This window comes from Thalassophryne amazonica, chromosome 20, assembly GCF_902500255.1.
Source record: "Thalassophryne amazonica chromosome 20, fThaAma1.1, whole genome shotgun sequence".
NCBI classification, from domain to species: domain Eukaryota; kingdom Metazoa; phylum Chordata; class Actinopteri; order Batrachoidiformes; family Batrachoididae; genus Thalassophryne; species Thalassophryne amazonica.
In genome coordinates, this window is record NC_047122.1 from 36398167 (window position 1) to 36419366 (window position 21200).

Below are 21200 nucleotides of genomic sequence, written 5' to 3' on the forward strand. Positions count from 1 at the left end.
AATCTAACGCGTTAATCTTTCCAAATCAGTAATCAGATTAAAGTTACTTCTCCATGTCACTGTGCGTTACTATTATTTTTCATTGTGGGTCGATAGCAGCATTAAACTTGGTCTGTGGGCAGGAGGTCGGGGTTCGACTGAACTGCCCACTTTAAGTGAGCTGTGAGCTTTTCATCCGCGGTTTTTTGCAGCTGCTCGACTCGTCGTCTCCTCTTAAAGCGCGGTGATCAGCACACCTGCACTGAGCTTTACAAAGACATTTTTATACTTTTTTCCTCCTTTATTTAGAGCTGAGCTGAGCCGCTCCGTATCTGCACGTTAAAACAGCTGATCCTCCGCGACGCGTCAACAACTAACACTATTTTCCACTCAAATGCACCTAAACTCTCTTTCTGAGGACCACATGATGTGAAAACACAATAAAACTTTCTTACCTGTAAATCTGGTCACGTTTTCTGCATAAATAAATGTTATCCATTCTTTGTGCTCAAACGCCAAAGCAGGGGCGAATCCAGATGGAATGGGGGCGTGGGGGAGGGATGTGCCCCCCCCCTCACAACATCCCTAGATTAAAGGTCCAGTTTTGAAGCCTTTTTTTACTACAACTACTAATACTCCTTAAAATAATATTAATTTCGACAAGTAAAATATTTAGAGAGAATTTAAATGTTAGAAAAATGCTAGAATGAATTTAATAGTTACATTTATAAACAATGTAGGTTCGAAATTGCAAGTTTTACTGTTACAGTGCTGTCAACAGTTAAATATGAGGTCAAGAAAGAGGTCTTTATTTTACTTTTTATAAAACAAGTATTTATTTTCATTGAAGTCAAGAAAGGGTGACTATAAAGTAAGTTTTGGCAAAACAGGTATCATTGTCATGTTGAGGTGGCAGAGGGTTGTTGTCGGCAGCTGGGAAAAGTAACTAAAAAAGTAACTAGTAATCTAACTTAGTTACTTTTACAATTGAGTAATCAGTAAAGTAACTAAGTTACTTTTTCAAGGAGTAATCAGTAATTGGATTACTTTTTCAAAGTAACTGTGGCAACACTGGTTATGAGGCATCTACGTATATAATGTCTATGGTTCAAACAGTCACTTAAAAAAAAGAGTCAGCACACAGGAGTACAAAAAGATAAGCAGGTAACTGGAGAATACTCACAAATCAAGGAGCCATGTGAAACATCTGGCAAACTAACAGGAACAAGGTGTGGCTTAACTACAAAATGAACTGATGATTGAATGGAAGACAGGTGTGTGCAAAGGTCAACAGACAAAAGGAAGGTGGCAAAAATAAACAGACTAAGAAGGTGAAAAAAGGATAAAACAAAGGCAGGGGAGTGAACAAGTCAAAGGTAAGTAACCACAAAAAGGTGGAAAAAAATAGCAAAGATAATAAGTAAGTAACATCATGCAGAAGTCAAAAACCAAAATATAAATCCAAGCATACAAAAGGAAAAACAATCGTGGAACTCTGAAGTGCAAATGGGAGTAAAATAAGAGAATACTCACAAGATTAGCATGTTAAATAAACTAACACATAAAAAGAGGCAATCAAAAACAACAAGAACTCAACAAAAACCCTTGAACTTATATAGGCAAGTAATGTGGAACTAAGAAGGGCATTAAAGGCCACGGAGGCAAAACCAACACGAGCGGAAACAATCATAAATCTAACACAAGATATCTGAACCAGATGAATAATATCAAATGAACCAGAGGGACCCATGCAGGAGACCAAAACCCAGACGCAAGAGAAATGCCATGAACAAAGACAGAGGCTGACCCAGTTTTTTTGGATGGCCCAAAAACCCACAACAGGCACCCCCCAACGATGCCTCAGACAGCCAAAGAACTCCCCACCCAACACAGAACAGAGAAAAACAAAAGAATATTGGCAGGGAATCCAGAACAAACCCGAACAAAGACACCAGACAAAGCCTCAGAACCCAACAAAAACCAGAGGAGGGGGACAGAAAGGTGGGATCACCGCCAAACAAACCTGGAACACCAAAGTAACAATCACGAAACAAAACATTTTGCCATACATGCCCAAACGGCCGACTAAGTGTGACGACCAAGTCCAAGAGCTGGTTTCACAACCAGCCAGACCCAAAGGCGAAGTTGTGGGGTTGACTGCATGATACGGCCACCAGGAGTGCAGTGCAGAGTCTGGAGGATGACTGTGTGACAGGCTGGATACAACTGCAGCATCTGGAGGGCAACCATGCGGCTGGCAAGAGTTCACTGCAGGGCCAGGAGCACGGTCAGATGGCCCACAAGTTCCTCCTCAGCAGGGGGTGGATGGTTGGATGGCCAACAGAGTACCACCTCAGCCAGGGCTGGACAGTTGGATAGCCCACAGAGTTCCTCTTCAGCAGGAGTTGGATGTCCAGACTGCCCAAGAGGAATCCACGACCATAGCAAATGAGTGGCCACACAGTTCACTGGAGACCACAGGAGAAGACAAGCAAGGGTCAAACCATAGACATTATATACGTAGATGCCTCATGGACTGTTGCTGCCTATTGGAGCTGACGTATCAGCCAGCCGCCATCTTGGCTGGGGTCCCTTGTGCCCCTAGTGCATTTATTTGTACTGAGGAAGGTGTATCCCCAACTACAATAATCCATAACTCCCCGAATTTCCCCGAAAAGCAGGTAACTGGAGAATACTCACAAACCAAGGAGCCACGTGAAACATTTAGCAAACTAACAGGAACAAAAGTGTGGCTTAAATACAAAATGAACTGATGAGTGAATGGAAGACAGGTGTGTGCAAAGGTCAACAGACAACAGGAAGGTGGCAAAAATAAATAGCCTTAAGAAGGTGAAAACAGGATAAAACAAAGACAGGCGAGTGAACAAGTCAAAAGTAAGTGACCACAAAAAAGGTGGCAAAAAAGCTAACAGCAAAGAATTTGAGTTAAAGGAATGGAAAATTTAACTTAATTTATGATTGCATTGGTAGATTTTGATATTGAGAGCCCATATGAAAAGCTGTAGGCATGTGTGATCATTTATGTTAAAGGTATGACTGGCATGCTCCTACCAATGATGGGTTAATGTCCTAGGTTTTGGGTTCTCCAGATTCTGAATCTTCTGTGTTTTATTTATATTATGTCAGGTTCCCATGGTCATGCTTCAGTTATGATTGGTTTTGTTTCTTTTAGTCTCTGTATCTTTTCTTTGCCACATTTTTTAGTTTTGCTTTGTTTCACTCTTGGTCCCTTATGTTGCTTTAGTCTTAGTTTCATTCTGTTTATCACATTTATTATATTATGCTTTAGTCATAGGGTTTTGTTATTATTTGTCTTCAGTGTTGCTTATCTTGTTGCTTCAGTGTTGCTTAGTTTTTGTTTTTTGTTATGTTATTGAACATTGTTATTATGTTCCACTTGTTATTTGTTGCATTTTCTGTTTATCAGTTATCTTGTTTTAATTATTGCATTATTCTGTAGTCACTGGGTGTGTTATTCTCTTAGTTTGTTTGTCATCATCATGTACTGTATTATATTCACGTTTATGTCTGTCAGCATCAGTTCTGCACTAGTTTGGTTTTATATTAGGTTTCTTGTTTTTTCTCCTTACCTAGATTAGTCACAGTATTTCTTAGTTTTGCTCACGTTAATTATTTGTTTGTCTTGAGCACTTCATATTTTTCACAGTTAGTTTTTCCTGTCACTTACTTCTCTTGTTTTGCACTACTTTGTTTTGCCGTCTCGTACACTCTTGCCTTTCTTCCCTGTTCTTTGAATCACAAACCCACACCCCTTTCCAGAACCTTCCACGCACCTGCTTCACATTACCTTGATTAGTCTCCTCCCTATTAATACCCTCAAAGTCTCACTACTCACTGCCAGATTGTTGATTTCGTGTCACTTTCCAGCCTCCATCCCATGCCTAGTTTTGTCCTGCTTATCAGTATTTTGACCTTACCTGTTTTTGACCTCGAGTTAGTCTTGCCTCTGATAGCCCTAACACTGTGTATTTTGACCTGTGCCTGTTTTTTGACTACGCCTGAGTCTCTCATCTGTCTGCTATCTCTGCCATGCTGCTGGACCACACATGTATCAACCATCTGCCTGTTGAACCAATTAAACCCCTTTTTTTAACTCTATCAGTCATGTGAGTTTGCAATGGTGTCCATACAGTTTGTGCCACACTTGATAATGACCGTTTTTGTATGACTGGTCTAAATCCATACAAACTCCCAAAAAGACACGCACACAACACCTGTTAGTGTACTGCCCATATCTAAACAAACTACATTTGATATATATATGCCGATTCTCCCACCTATATTGAAGCTATACAGTGAGGCTGTTAATTTTGCAAGTTTTCCCACCTACAAAGAATGGAGAGGTCTGTAATTTTTATCGTAGGCACACTTCAACTGTGAGAGACAGAATCTAAAAGAAAAATTAAGAAAATCACATTGTATGATTTTTAAAGAATTAACTTGCTTTTTTTGTTGTTACATGAAATAAGTATTTGATCACCTACCAACCAAGAATTCTGGCTCTCACAGACCTGGTTTTTTTTTCTTCTTTTAAGAAGCCCTGCTATTCTGCACTCATCACCTGCATTAATTGCACCTGTTTGAACTCATTGCTTGTATAAAAGACCTGTCCACTGTTAGCATAATTAATGAATGATGTATTCATGGTATATTGATTGATACAAGGTTGATGGTGTTCTTCTTATATAATCATGTTTGAATGTGTTCTGTGTGTCATGTGTGCAGATGAGATGAGTTCGTATCAGTTAGATGAGTTTGTATCAGTTTCTCTTGGTGTGTGCATAATGTCTGGAGTTGCCTTGACAACATCAGACTGTAGAGGAGGACAGACAGATAAGAGGGGCAGCTGAATGGTTCCAAGGCTGTAGAGATTCTTCTGGAGGAAAAAAAGCAGGGTGTTTTGACCTTCGGAGGCTGATAAGCCTGCCATGTTTAGGGTTAAGCAGAGAAACACCATTTACAGTTCATCTGACTGACCAAATCCCATTTATGAGTATTCCCTGGTCTCTGACATCTTCCTCTGCAAGGCGGACATTTGCTCCGAGGTGTTTTTCAACTTATGTCTGAGTTCAAGGGTTAACACAATCTGAGAATGTATCGCCTTGCCCAACTCATTAATCATGATGGGCAGGTGAGGGGTCGTGGTTCTGATAGCAGCCGTCTTGCCAATTCTCCAGTAGGTCAGGGCAGCACATAAACCAATAAGCACCAGCCCTCCCACAATAAAACCAAATATAAATAAATCTTCGACATCCTCTACAGAGAGTGGTACCAAGCACACAACGTGCCACTTCTCCCAGGCATCAAGAACATAACCCGCAGGGTAGGTTCCATCTGGGTATGCAGAGTCCCCCAGCACTGATTAAGTTGTTGAAAAAATGGTGTCAATAGCGGTCAGAGACCAGCTGATCAATTCCATCATTATTCCAAATATAGTTTGAAGAATTCACAGTCCAGTGAAGTAGGAACTTTGAAGGTTGGAGCAGAGATAGAGGAGAGACGAGGAGATGCGACTGCCCTCGTGGTCTGAGGGTCTGGGACCCTATGGACATGATAGACAGGAGGAAGAATTAAGATTCTACCTGGTCTGAGGGTGTGGGACCCTATATTGTGTATTGTGGGTGTTATTGTGTATTGTTGGGTTGGTTCTTTCTTGTCAGGTAAATCACCGTAGTGAATAAAGTGTTCTGACAAGACTATCTGTGTGGACAATTGGGGTGGTTTTGGTGTGAATTTGACAGTGTATTTAAAACTGGATTCAGTCCGGGATAGGACCCCCAGTCATGGACTGCCCTGGCAAATAGTATCGTGGTAGAGGCTTGTCCACAAGGACCTGAAACTTAGGGCTCTGCAACCAATACACCTGATAATCATACATGTTGTAAAAGTGCTCATGCTGACATAACTATGTGTAATAGTTTTTTGCCGACTAACTCACCGTGATGGACGGACAGCTATTTATAAGGAAAGACTGTAACACCAGCTTTTTAAGGATCAGTGTTATCGGTGCTGCCGGTTGGCGCCACGGCCTTCCGGGGGGGTTGGGTTGGGTGCTGGCCCACGCTCCCTTGGGCTCCTCCCTTGCGGGGCGTGGGTGCGCGTCTGTGCCTGGGGCGGGCTGGCCGGCTGGCCCGCCAGTGGGGGCCTGCCGGTGGTGGCTGGGTGCCGCGCTGCGGGGCTTCTGGTCCTATTGTTGGTGGGGGTGGGGGAGGCGGGGGAGAGAGTTTGGCGGCCATCGTTCCTTTTCAGTTGGGTCTGTCTGCGCTACCGTTGGTGGGTTGGAATCCGGTGCCTGGGTGGGGGGTGGTGCCTCTCCCCAGGGCTTGGGTGTGTGTGGCCCCCTGTGCCCCGGCCTCTCCCTCCGGGTTTGTGAGGCCCGCCTGTCTCCCCTTTGCTCCTCGGCTGCCCCTGCCGCTCCGGGGTCTCATCCTGCACCTTTCCTGGTTCGGGGACCTCTGGGCGGGGTGGCCCGTCCATCTGCTGCTCCCTGGCCCCCTGTCCCCCCTGTTGGTTTGCTCCTCCCTGGACTCCGGTGCTCCTCCGTGGAGGATGTTTTGCTCGGTCATCTGATCCAACCGTGCCGTAAAGGCGGTGAGGATGTGCTGCAGCTCACCAATCACGCCTCCTGCAGACGCCTGCGCTCCCTGCTCTCCCATTGGTCGTTCAACAGCTGGGTGACGCCCCTCGGAGTCCATGACGCTGGCCGAGATATCCTGTTGGGAAAGTGTAGTGACACGGACCCACAACAGGGGGCATAAATGAACGGACAATAGAGGGAGTTAAATTAGAACACTTTACTGTTGTGAATGTCACAACCACACACAGCAGATTATAGAATAGATACAAGTCAATTAATGAAGGTGTCGTGTGGGCAGGCTCGACGATAGGAGACGCCCGTCTGGAGATGAACCGGAACCACACGATTTCCACCGCCACCGAACCCGAAGGATACTGGAGCCGCCAAGTCCCGAAGTCCCCAGGTGGCCACCGTCTCAGCGTGTCAGATCTGGTACTGCTGGCGGAGAACAAAGACAGTCAAGTGTGGGTGTGTATACACCCCATAACAATAACGGTGGGAATTCCACCTCCACCTCTAACACACACTCGTGCAGCGTCTGTTTAACCACTTATCTGACGGGAAGTAGGACGAAACAGTCGCGACCCACGCCGGTCCTCTGGTTAGACAGCTGCAACACAATAGCTCTTGGAATCAATCAATGCAGGCAGAGAAAGTTACCTCTCAAAGAAGTCGATATCTCGGCGACGTGGTGGAGGTGTCATCCTGCTTTTATCCAGGGTGAGGTGCAGATAATCGGTGACAGCTGTAATAGTTGATGAGTGACAGCTGTCACCTCGGCTGTTCCTGTAAGGCGGCAGCGCCCTCTCGTGCCTGAAGCCCCAGGAAGGGAGGGGCAGGAAAGAGGTGAGAGGAGAAAACTGGGGCATGCTTCAGTCCATGTGTAAGTCTGTCAGTTTATTGTCCTTGTGGGTTGAGATAAGAATGGAGCCGAATAATCTCACCAGAGCCTGGATAAATTCCTCTGGAGGTAAACAGTGGGCAATTGACCTTGATGCTAGATAGCCTGTAGTGTTGCAGCCAAGCAGTGAAAAACACTATTAACAGTTCCACTCACACAGCCAAATCCCAGTTATGAATTAAGAATATTCCCAATATTGAATTAGGAATATTCACCGGCCTCCGAAACCTTCAGCTTCAACTGTAAGGCACGCATCAGCTCCAAGGTGTCATCCAATTTACGTCTGAGTTCAAGAGTCAACGCAGTCTGAGAATGCACTGCCTTGCCAACCTCGCTATTCATGACGGATGTTATTCAAGCGAGGGCCCGTGGTTCTTGATGCCGCCGTCTTGCCAATTTTCCGGTAGATCAGGGCAGCACATAAGCCAAAAAGTACCAGCCCTGCTACCATGAGACCAAAAATGAATAAATCCTCGACATCCTCAAAGGAGAAAGGCGCCACACATGCCACACGCCAGGAACTCCAGGAGTCGAGGACATAGCCCGCAGGATACGTTACATCTGGGCAGGCAGGATCCCCCGGTCCTGACCTTCTTGTAGAAAAAATGGTGTCAATAACGTTCAGAGACCAGCTGATGAATTCCATGGTTAATCCAATAGTAGTCCAATAGATCCAGAATCCAATATAGTTTTGAGGAATTCACAGCCTGGTGAAGTAGGGAAGGTTAAAAGCAGAGAGATAAGGGAGAGTGGAGGAGATGCGACCGCCCTCGTCAGAGTCCCAAGCTGTAAACATTGTTATTGCAAAAAGAAAGCCATAGGCTAATTTTTAGTAATAAATCTTACCATGAGCCAAATAACCCTTTATTTGCTGAAACATTCTGAAATTCATTGACTTAGTTTAGTACATTACAATACAAAGCAAAAAACAAACTTCACTGACCATAAGACCTTTGTGGCCGGGACGGCGGTGGGATTGAACCCCGGACTGCTCACACTAAAGACCAGAACTCTACCAGGTCAGCCAAAGGAGAACTCCCTGTTAACGAATTTAGCGGGAATGTCTTTTCAATCCAGACTTCATCTTGCTACATATCTCCCCACCATTTCTGACTTTGTCCCGAAGTCACAGGTGCATTTAAGCATGTTCTGTGACTACCCACATCCTGCCAACAACGCCAATTGTGACTGCAGGACCTTTGTGGCCAGGACGGTGGTGGGATCGAACCCCGGACTGCTCGCACATAAGACCAGAACTCTACCAGGTCAGCCAAAGGGGAATTCTCCCGTTAGCCAAGCTAGCGGGAACGTCTTTTCAATCCAGACTTCATCTTGCTACACTTCTATTTCAACATGTTCAAAATGTATTAAAAATAAAGGACTCCAGTTATAACTTGAGAGAAACATTATTATTTGGTAAAACGAACACTGAACTACTGCAAAAAATAAATAATAAATTTAAAAAATCTGTGTCTCTGTAAAAGAAGTAAACATATTTGATTTTAGACCAACTGTCCCAAAACTATTGACTTTACCTTCTTCTAGTTGATTACAAAAGACTTTATAAAACAAATATCTCTTCATAGTATGGAAAATTTACTTTATTGAACTTGTATTATATTATTTTTAGATTGCGTCTATTACCGATTTGTTTGGGCTGACGAAATTTAGGTTCATTAATTACCTTCAAATGTCTGTGCTTTGCTCTTGTTGTATTCATTGTGATGAGTATAATTTCTTAAAGTAAAAAGGGGGTGGCTGATGAATATAAATTGGTGGATCAAATTGCAGGGGGCTTGAGTCAACCATCTGTTGGGGGTACACGATAACCAAAGAATGTAGATAGATTTAATTACATCCATTTCAATGTGCAAAGATTGAATAATCTGACCAGAGACACTATGACTGGACTACATGAAAATTCAGTTAGGTATATCTTATATATTATATTCCAATTCTAAGGTGGAACTATGCCAGTATACAAAGGTATATCTAAATATCTAAAAAGGAAGAATAAAATAGGAGAGTAGAAAAGAGAAGAGTAGAGCCACTTAGGTGCCTGGTCTTGAGCTACACTGATGATTTACCAAACCAGATTGGTTTTGGACTTCTTCATAGCCAAAAAGGGGGGGGGTGTATGCCACATGTTTGGCTGTAGAGTAAAAAGTCCCTTCGGCTGCTCCCTTGTTTGCACTCGGGGTCGCCACAGCAAATCCAAGGTGGATCTGCATGTTGATTTGGCACAGGTTTTACGCCGGATGCCCTTCCTGACGCAACTCCACATTACATGGAGAAATGTGGCAGGGGTGGGATTTGAACCCAGAACCTTCTGAACTGAAACCAAGCGCATTAACCACTTGGCCACCACCCCTGCTACATGTTTGGCTGTAGAGTGCTGTGCATTTATCCCAAAACAATACTGCACCTGACGGCTCTGTAACCAGAGCCCTGACTGGACTAAAGACACTCTCTGGGGAATTGTCTGAAAATTCTGCAATTAATAACCCAATAGTTAAATGGTTTTACAAACATTTCAGCAAGTGGAAAGGACTGGGAGCTTTGATTCTAATTTCTCTGTAGCAGTAACTGGTCCATTGTATAAGACATTTGTCTCTCAAATGCATCACTACTGCCTTAGATAACAAATTGGGGGCCCCTTACCCCCTATTAAATGTCACAGCACTCTCCTAATGAAACCAGACCTTCAATAAAGACCAATATGTTTGTACTGTCTAGATAAAATGCGCTGCTAAGTGTTAACACATATAGCCCATGAACTTATAAGTTGAGAATGTATTCTGTTTTAATTTTCCTTCTTCTTCTATCAGTTTTTATTGTTTTATTTTATTGACTTTTTAGTGATTCACTGATGTGCACTTGTAACAGAGGCCAGCAGGTGTTGCTGTGCAGATGTAGTTAGTAAACCTCACTCCCAACAGCTCAAAAGGATTCTCTGGTCACAAAGCCAGAGCCCTGGGTTTTAGTCTTCTAGTTAGAGAGTCCGACTCCCATGCTGGAGATCGTGAGTTCGCGTCCCGAGGGGAGTGAATGGGCAGAGTCATAACAACACTACGCAGAGTGCAGCCGCTACAATGGTGCCATGACCCGGATGGGAGTGAGTTTAGGGGGATGAGTGTAACGGAGGCCAGCAGGTGTCACTGTGCAGATGTAGTTAGTAAACAGCTCAAAAGGATTCTCTGGTAACAAGGCCAGAGCCCTGGGTTTTAGCCTTCTGGTTCCTTGATGCACTGTGCAATGAAGAATGCTTGCTGCTCTTAATCTAGCAAAGAAGAACTGCTTACACCATTTTTGCTACTGATATAGGTAAACTGCTTACACACCATTGAGGTGCAGGGTTAGGGGCTAAACTGAATGTGGGCCCTAGATCCTTCCAAATAATGGTAGTGATATGCATCTGATCCTGTCCTTGTTCCATTATGTATATATATATATATATATATTAGATTTTATTTATTTATTTATTTTTATTTTTAGCATTTTTAATGAGAATGTCATTTGTTGATTTAAACATTGATCGATCCAACAGATCTATTCTTAGGTAAATTACTAGGGACGTACTTCAATTCACTTTCAATGATCCTACAAATTTCATGTTGTTGTTGTTGTTGTTGTCGTCCATTCAGCTGCTCCCGTTTTGTGCTCAGGGTCGCCACAGCGGATACAGCCAGATCTGCACAGGTAGTTGGCACAAGTTTTACGCCGGATACCCTTCCTGACGCAGCTCTAGTTTTACCTGGAAGAACACACACAGCCGCTGGTGTACCAAAGAGGTCTCCCATCCAAGTACTAACCAGGTCCCGCACTGCTTAGCTTCTGAGATCTGACGGGATCAGACTGACACAGAGCAGATCGGCTGCATCCAACAAATTTCATGATCTGTGAAAATTTAAATCTGTTTGGATATGACACCTCAAATGATAGTTCCCCCACCCCTTGGTACCCCTGCCTAGTTGGTAGCCTTTCTCAAGAAAGTATGGAAGGCTGGATATCCCATGACGGGTAAGATCCCATCTTATGCCTAAGGCAGGCACATTCACGATTACTCGACTTTGTCTCTGTGGGACTCTGACTCACTAAGACTGGCTATGAGGGCACGGCACGGGAGTACTGTGGTGGGGTCAATTCATGCTTGCCCATATGCCTACATGTTTGGCAGTATATTGGTTTGATTGGAGTATTGGATCATTGTCGGGAATTGAATTATCATATCAAATCAACCTGAATTGGAAACCATGCCTTAAAGTTGACCTCAAATCAAATCAAATCAATTTTATTTATATAGCGCCAAATCACAACAAACAGTTGCCCCAAGGCGCTTTATATTGTAAGGCAAAGCCATACAATAATTACAGAAAAACCCCAACGGTCAAAACGACCCCCTGTGAGCAAGCACTTGGCGACAGTGGGAAGGAAAAGCTCCCTTTTAACAGGAAGAAACCTCCAGCAGAACCAGGCTCAGGGAGGGGCAGTCTTCTGCTGGGACTGGTTGGGCTGAGGTGTCCTGAGGTCAAAAGAGGGAATTGTTAGCATAATTAATGAATGATGTACTCATTGTATATTGATTGGTACAAGATTGATGTTGTTCTTCTCCTTATATGATCATGTTTGAATGTGTTCTGCTGAATTTGACCTGTTTTTCTGTATGCTTGATAACTGAAAACTGTGTGAATCATTTGTGGCTTAGAAAGAGGATAAGGTATGTTCCAATCCAATCCACTTTATTTGTATAGCACATTTAACAACAAAGATGTTCCAAACTACTGAATCACGCTAGATTAAACCCCAATAGCCAAGAAATAAATTAAAAATAAGAAAATAACAGTAAAAATAAATAAAATATGCAAAGATAAATAATTAATAAATACAGCATACAAAAGATAAAACCAATAAAATCAACCTAACTAAAAACAGAAACAATAAAACAGAGGACCAACTCATGCAGTGTTAAAAACCACAGAATAAAAGTGGGTCTTCAGATGAGACTTAAAACACTCCACTGTGGCTGTTTGGACATGGAGGGGCAGAGCGTTCCAGAGTCTGGGGCCAGCCACAGAGAAAGCCCTGTCCCCCCTGGTTTTAAGTCTCGTCTTAGGCAAAAGCTGGAAATGGCCCTCAGACCTCAGAGCTTGCGCCAGAGAGTAAATTTGTAGGAGGTCAGTGATGTATTGAGGGGCCATTCCATTCAGGACATTAAAAACAAACAATAAAATCTTAAAATCAATTCTAAAATTAATAGGAAGCAGTGCAAAGATGCAAGAATTGGGGTTATGTGATCACGCTTCAAGGCCCCTGTTAAAAGTCGTGCTGCAGCGTTCTGGACTAACTGCAGACGGGAGAGAGCCCGTTGGCTGATGCCGAAATAAAGTGCATTACAGGAGTCCAGACGACTTGAAATAAAAGAGTGCACAACTTGTTCAAAAAGGTTAAAAGATAAAAACGGTTTTACTTTTGATAAAAGACGGAGATGATAAAAGCACAATTTCAAAACACCATTGATTTGTTTATCAAATTTAAAATCAATGTCTATGGTGACGCCAAGGCTGGTGACTTTGGGACGTACAAAATCCTTGAGAGGTCCCAAGTCAGTGAGGGCACTTCCAAACAACATAAACTCTGTCTTGCCTTCATTAAGTTTTAAAAAAAATTCTGTGACAACCAAGCCCTGATGTCACACAGACAGTCGAGTAGGGGTGTCAGAGGGCAATGGCTGTTTTTAGCGATAGGCATGTAGATTTGACAATCATCAGCATAAAAATGGTAGGCCACGTCATGTTTTTTAAAAATCTCTTTGAGTGGTAGGAGATATAGAGCAAAGAGGATGGGTCCCAGGATAGAACCCTGGGGGACTCCACAATGAAGAGGGGCTGAAGATGAGGTGGAGTCCCCCAGCCTGATGGAGAAAGACCTCTCCAACAGGTAGGACCTAAACCACTTCAGAACAGTCCCCCTGACATCCACACAGTCTCTCAGGCGGTCTAAAAGAATTGCGTGGTCGACTGTGTCAAAAGCTGCATTGAGGTCTAAAAGCACTAAAATGGCTGAACTGCCAGAATCAGTTGTTAAAAGGAGATCATTAAAAACCTTTAAAAGTGCAGACTCAGTACTGTGAAATGCTTTGTACCCCTATTGAAATGGATCCAATGTGCCATTTTTATCTAAAAAGGCTACAACTGCGCAAAGACGCATTTCTCTAAAATTTTCGACACAAGTGGTAACTTGGAGATAGGTCGATAATTTGAAAAAGCCGCGGGACCCAAACTCGTTTTTTTGATCAGTGGCTCCACAATAGCTTTTTTACAAAAGGAAGGCACAATTCCACAAGACAGACTACTATTAAAAAATTCTCCAACAAAAGAGCCAATGGTGTCCCAAACCTCCTTAAAAAAGCGAGGGGGGACCGGGTCAGTGGGACAGGAAGAGGGTTTTAGTTTCCTAACTATTCCTGTCAGCACAGTCACTGACACAGGCTGACACATGCTGAAACTTGCTAAAAATAAGCGAGCACTGATTTTCTACACAATGGCACACCAGGAGGGTGATATATTGACCCTAATGGCATCAACCTTATCAATAAAAAAAGTGGAGAAATTTTTCACACGTTTCACTTGTGATTTCCAGTAAAGTGGACAGACTGGGGTTAAAAACAGAATCAATTGTTTTAAAAAAGAATACGAGCCTGGCCAAGATTGTTTAAAATCAATTCTGAAAAATACTTATTTTTTTTAACTTTAACCACCCTCTGATAATTATTCCAGCTCTCTTTAAGAATCTGTTTTGAAACCTCCAAATGGTCTATTTCCACCTGCGCTCTGCCCTCCGACAGTCACGTATGTAGTCAGTATGTTGACATTGTGTACAAGGCTATGGTAATCTTGGGTAGAATGCAAGATGTGCTCAACCTGGTCTCACAGTAAGTCGTGATATACATTAATCTATTGGTTTGTGATATTGTGACGAAAAGACATTTTCGTCACAGCAGCACAAATTCATTCTAATTCATTCCGTGATGGCTGCACGATATTAAGTGAAGTGGGGGTGGTATGGTTAGGGTTGGGGGTAGGAGTAGGGTTAGTTATATTGAGATTTTAAAAAAAACCCTGTCACGAAAATTTGACTCATTTCACGACCGGAGCATGAAAAAAAAAACCGTGAGACTGGGCTGGATGTGCTCACAGTGGAATGTTTAACAACATGTGAATGTGAGCTGATTGATGCATGGATGGGTGATTGCCTGGGGGGGAGCGGCTGAGAACTGATGAGTGCATGATCAAGTCCTTATTATTTAAAGGAAGGATGCAATCAGCGAGGATGGGAAGACTGCACTGTACGCAGGACGAGAAGTGGACCAATCAAGAAAGAATACATCTTAGCGTTGTGACACAATGTCGAGAACAGAAACTCAGGAAAGTATATATGGGTTCAGAAAGAGATAGACGGGGTTCCTGCTCAGAGTGCCTGACAGCACCTCAGACTCTGTATGATTGCATGGGCAAACTAAGCATGAACCCAGAGACTCTCTGACTGTTATTTACTTTGGCTCATTCTCTGTAATTCTCTGTGATTTTTGTGATTCTTTGTGATTTTGGCCAGCTCTGGGCGTGGATTTAGTTTTTTCCTCTTTCTTTTTCCCTTCAAGCACCCCAGCTTTGATTTATTAGTTGTTTATTTTCATCATGGTTTATTCTCTGTTATGTTTTACGTTGTCACTTTTCTTTGTTATACTTAGCCATTCTTCAGTTCCATTCAAGTTTGCTTAGCCGGATTGTGGTTTTCTTTATCACTTGTTTATCTTGCTCTTCTCATTTGTGTTATGCTCTAATGTGGGGTTTTGTTTGCTGTTATCATGTAGACATTGTTTTTCTTATAGTTTGTTTAATCACTTTGTTTTCATAGCCAGTTCCTGTTTAGTTTAGCTTTAGTATTTATTGTCCATGTATTCTCTGACAAGTTTTCTGTCTGCTTTGTGTTTCCATTTTACGCACGCTCTTTGCACCTGCTCACATATCTTTGTGTATTACATCACTCCAGTTTGTGCACTCCCCTCCTCACAATCTTGCCCGTGCATTATCTTTGTTCACTAGCCACACCCCTTTGTAGATCTTTCGTCAAGTGCATCTCATTAACGCCACCTGTTCCTCAGCTCACATCCTAATTAGTCCACAAACATGCATTTAACCCTCTGGGGTCCAAGGGCATTTTTTGCACAGTTCACTCGCCTGGCATAAATGATTTATTATTGCTGTTAACAGCTCTCCCTGCATCCCACAATCAAGTTTTATGTCTCTTTTTTTCAGGACAACCTGTGCTTTCATAATATATATGCTTTTGTTGTGTTTTATAAGTGCAATAAATGTTTACAATCAAAAATAAGAAAGAAAAAAATAAAGCGGACAATAATTTTCCACACACATTTATTCAAAACACACAGCAAACTATAATAAACAACTGTTTTGACACTTTATAAAGGTAATTTGAGGTCTTGTGTGAAAGACTGTTCAACAAAAAGGTTCAAACAATAAACACAAATGCATATTTTGAACAATATATACAAAATGGTCTATGCGTTGTTTTTTTTGTTTTTTTTTTGTCTTCATCTCAAAGCAAATTCTGCCTGCTATTACACAAAGGTAACAACACAAACTTCTAATATGTTTTGGACTGTTCTGTGCTGCTCCTAAAGCAGCTGTCATTCACATTTTGGCCCACTTTGGCTCCTTACAGTCTGAGGAGCGGCCCTCCCCCTCGCTCCATTGATATGGTAAATAGTGCTTTACACCGAGAAAGCAACAGAGTTATCCAGTAACATTTACATGCAACTAGTGGAGCAATCCTGATAGTTACACACTTTGTTTGAGGACGTGAGATTGTCATCAGAGGCTCTCCGTCTGCTCCTGCTTTCACTGATCGCTGTGCGTAATGGCGCAGGGCGCACTTGATGTACTCATTGGAGCACCCAGGGGGCTATTCAAACGGGTCAACTAGTAACATATCACTCCTGAAAACGATCTTTAGCTTTTCACGTGAGGTAAATCTGCCCTACGATTGGATTTTGGAAAACCATGTGACGGTGAACCAATTCTGATTGGACACTCACATTGCGCACGTCATCACACAGCTTCTATGAGGAGTACAAAGATGGCCGATGGCTGGCTCGAAAGTCCGTGGAGTTAACTTTTCAGCAAAAAAAAAGTAAGTTTATCAAGGATCAAGGATCAAGGAAATTTTATTGTCATATGCACAGAACAGAAGAACTTTCCTGCACAATGAAATGTGGCTACTGCATTTAACCCATCCTATTTGCCAGTAGGAGCAGAGGTCGCCATTAGGCGCCTGGGGACCAGTTCCAGATGCACATCCCTGCCTTGGTCAACAGCAGGGCTGAGCAAACCAACACCAACCCATAACAAACAACACACATAACACACAACACATAGGCTGGCCCGGTACATAAAACATATATATGAAGCAAAACACGAGGGAAAAGGAGAAGAAAAAAAACCCCTCATAGCCGCTGCATTACACAGCGGCAATGAGGAAAAAAAAAAATCCCATCAGCACAAAAAAACAATAATCACAGAGACAAAACAAGGACACAGGACGACAACCGAGATTTGAAAGGACCACTTTATCAGAACACTCCGGAAGGCAGCCAGTTTTGGCGCCGTCGACGGTCTTGTTCGACAGTCTGGGGGGGGGAAGGGAACAGCCCTGCGCAGGCTGAGAAAGTCCTGGACAGTCCACAGTTCACGTCAGGGCTGGAGAAGCTGAGGGGAGGGGGGAAGACCAGGGAGCAAGGCATAAGAGTGTTGTTCTTCTGAGGAGGTATCTTATCACAGCGACCTTGAAGTGCAGCTGTACTTGGGGAAGCCAAATGAATAGCCAGATTAACAGACGCCTGAAAGATTCCACAGTTCTGAGAACAGAGTGGCTCCCAATGCATCTGAAATGTAGAATGTGGTCTTCACAGACGGTCAAAGCGGGTTTCCAGGGCTGCAATCTTCCCAGAGATGTCATCCTATGCGCGGTTAACCCCCGCCGACTGCGTAGCCACTGCCTTCCCAATCGAATCAATCATATAGGGCAGCTTGGAACGACCAATCAAAGCTGCTTCCACTTTCTTGATTTTCCGGTAAACCAGCAAGTGCCCCGCTCCACACATCAGAAAGCCGGTCACCACCAAGCCGAATATGTACACATCTTCAACGTCCTCCACAGAAAGCATGTAAAGGCACATGACCTGCCATCTCCTCCACGAGTCCATCACGTAACCCATCACATGCGTCCCAGCAGGACAGGTCGGGTCCTCCGCTCCCGAAGATCTTGTAAAAAAAATAGTGTCAATTGCGTTCAGGGACCACTTTAACAGATCCATTTTTGTTGTTTCCAGAAGAGCAACGCTGCAGCCTCACAGACAACACGCCACAAAAGCAGGAAAGATAAGGAGGGAGGGAGAAGAGAAAAGTGCGTCCGTCTCGGTCGAGTGCAAGCTGGCAAAAAAAAATTATATTCAAGGATTCAAGGATTCAAAAGAATTTTATTGTCATATGCACAAAGGAACATGTTCCCTGCACAATGAAATGTGTTTACTGCATTTAACCCATCCTAATTGCCAGTTAGGAGCAGAAGTCGCCTTTAGGCGCCCGGGGACCAGCTCCAGATATATATCCTGCCTTAGGTCAACAGCAGGGCTGAGCAAACCATGACCGGCCTCATGACGACAGACGACACACACATAACACACAACACACATATGCCGGCCCGGTACATGAACACATGTAAAAAGCACACACAAGGTAAAACTTGGGAAAGAAAAACCTTCATTGCTGCTATATCTCATTAAAAAGTTATTTATAATTTAGTAAAGCTTGGTCTTAGCCGTCGTATACAACGCCGTCAGCCCCAGAGGGTTAAACCGCATAGTCCTTCATTTCCCTGCCAGATTGTTGTCTCCGTACACGTTCCAGCGCCCATTTTTCAGTCCTGAGTTTGCCTTGCCATGTTCCGTTTTTTGCTCTGTTCTCAACTATGCCTCTTGCCTCTCCTCGGATGTCCATGATTGCTCGTGTCACAGAACCCTGCCTGTCCATGACTGCGTCTCAGCCTGACCCTGCTTGTACCTCTGCCTTGCTGACTGATCACGTGTACCGTACCTGAGTCTGGAATAAAGACCATGATTTCATTCATATCTAAGCCTAGTCTGGGAGTCTGTATTGCGGGTCCAGCCGCTCCTGGTGCAGGGCTGCTGCCTACCCTGACAGTAATAAATGTAAGGTCATCTGAGAAATAGACTGAATCCTGGTCATCCTTCTTCCATCAATGATCTTGTGGGGAAACTGAAAGGTATCTTCTGATTCATTTGATTTACAAATACAAGTGGTACTTCCATGGTGACATTTTTACAGGACTCAACAGGGGTTTCCCAACACCACACACTCAATCAAACATGCTCCAATCTATCCACCATGTCCAAGACCAAAAAGCTGTCCAAGGACACCAGGGACAAAATTGTAGACCTGCACAAGTCTGGGATGAGCTACAGGACAATAAGGCAAGCAGCTTGGTGAGAAAGCAGCAACTGTTGGCGGAATTATTAGAAAATGGAAGAAATACAAGATGACTGTCAATCTTCCGTGGTCTGGGGCTCCACATAAGATCTCACCTCGTGGGGTAAGGATGATTCTGAGAAAGGCAAGAACTACATGGGAGGACCTGATCAATGACCTGAAGAGAGTCACAAAGATTACATTAGTAGCACTACACTGTCATGGCTTAAAATCCTGCAGGGCACACAAGGTCCCCCTGCTCACGCCAGCACATGTCCAGGCCAGTTTGAAGTTCACCAGTGACCATCTAGATGATCCAGAGGAGGCATGGGAGAAGGTCATGACACCGTCCCAACCGTGAAGCATGGGGGTGGAAACATCATTTTTGCGGTGCCTTTCTGCAACGGGGATGGGACAACTGCATTGTATTGAAGGGAGGATGGATGGGGTCATGTATCGTGAGACTTTGGCAAACAACCTTGTTACCTCAGTAAGAGTTGAGGATGGGATGTGGCTGGGTCTTCCAGCATGACAATGACCCAAAACACACAGCCAAGGCAACTAAGAAGGAGCTCTGTAATAAACATTTCAAGGTCCTGGAGTGTCCTGGCCAGTCTCCAGACCTGAACTCAATAGAAAATCTTTGGAAGTAGCTGAAATTCAAAACCTGAAAGATCTGGAGAAGGTCTGTATGGAGGAGTGGACCAAAATCCCTGCTGCAGTGTGCAAACTTGGTCAAGAACTACTGGAAACAACTGACCTCTGTAATTGTAAACAAAGGTGTTGTGTGGGCCGCCAGAAGAGGAGGTACTGCTGGCCCACCACCAGAGGGCGCCCTGTCTGAAGTGCGGGCTTCAAGCACGAGAGGGCGCTGCCACCTCCCAAGAGCGGCCGGGTTGACAGCTGTCACTCATCGGCTATGACAGCTGTCACCAATCATCTGCGCCTCATCCCAAATAAAAGCAGGACGACACCTCCACCACTTCGCCGAGATATCGTTCTTCTAAGGAGGTAACACTCTCAGCCTGAGTATTTCTACGTTGATTTCAGTCGATACATTGTTGCAGCTGTCTTCCCGAAGGACCGGCGTAGGCTGTGACTGCTTCGCTCTGCTTTCCGCCAGATAAGTAATTAGACAGGAGCTGCACGAGCATGTGATTAGAGGTGGAGGTGGAATAACCACCATCCTTGTTACGGGGTGTACACACACCCACACCTGTTTTTGCTGTTCGCCAGCAGTACCAGATCCGACACGTGGAGACGGTGGCCACCTGGGGGACTCGGGACCTGGCGGCTCCAGTATCCTCCTGGTTCGGTGGCGGAGGAAATCGTGTGGTTCCGGTTCTTCTCCAGACGGACGTCTCCTATCGTCGAGCCTGCCCACACGACACCTTTATCAATTGACTTTGTATTCATTCTATAATCTGCTGTGTGTAGTTGTGGCATTCACAACAGTAAAGTGTGCAAATTTAACTTCTTCTATTGTCCGTTCATTTGCGCCCCCTATTGTGGGTCCGTGTCACTACACTTTCACAACAAAAGGTTTCTGTACCAAATATTAAGGTCTGTTTTTCTATTGTTCTATTGTATCAAATACTTATTTCATGCAATAAAATGCAAATTAATTATTTCAAAATCATACAATGTGATTTTCTGATTTTTTTTTTTAATTATTATTCTGTCTCTCAGTTGAAGTGTACCTACAATAAAAATTACAGATCTCTCCATTCTTTGTAGGTGGAAAACTTGCAAAATCGACAGTGGATCAAATACTTACTTGCCTCACTATGATTGTCCGTAGAGGAGTACCTGCTGAGTACAAACTAGTGGATCAAGTTGCTGCCAGATTTAAGTCAACAATCTGTTAGTGGTGCACCATAAAATGTGGATAGACTCAATTACATTCATTTCAATGTGCAAGGTTTGAATAATCTGATTAGAGACGCTGTGACTGGACTATATGAACAACTAGTAGCCACTTCATTGATGTCTTACCAAAACAGGTTGGCTCTAGAGTTAGTTCTAACTGAAAAAGGAGGAGTATACCACATGTTTGCAGTACATTTATCCCAAACAACTCTGATCCGGATGGCTCAGATGAAGCCTTGACTGGACCGAGGACGCTCTCTGGAGTTAA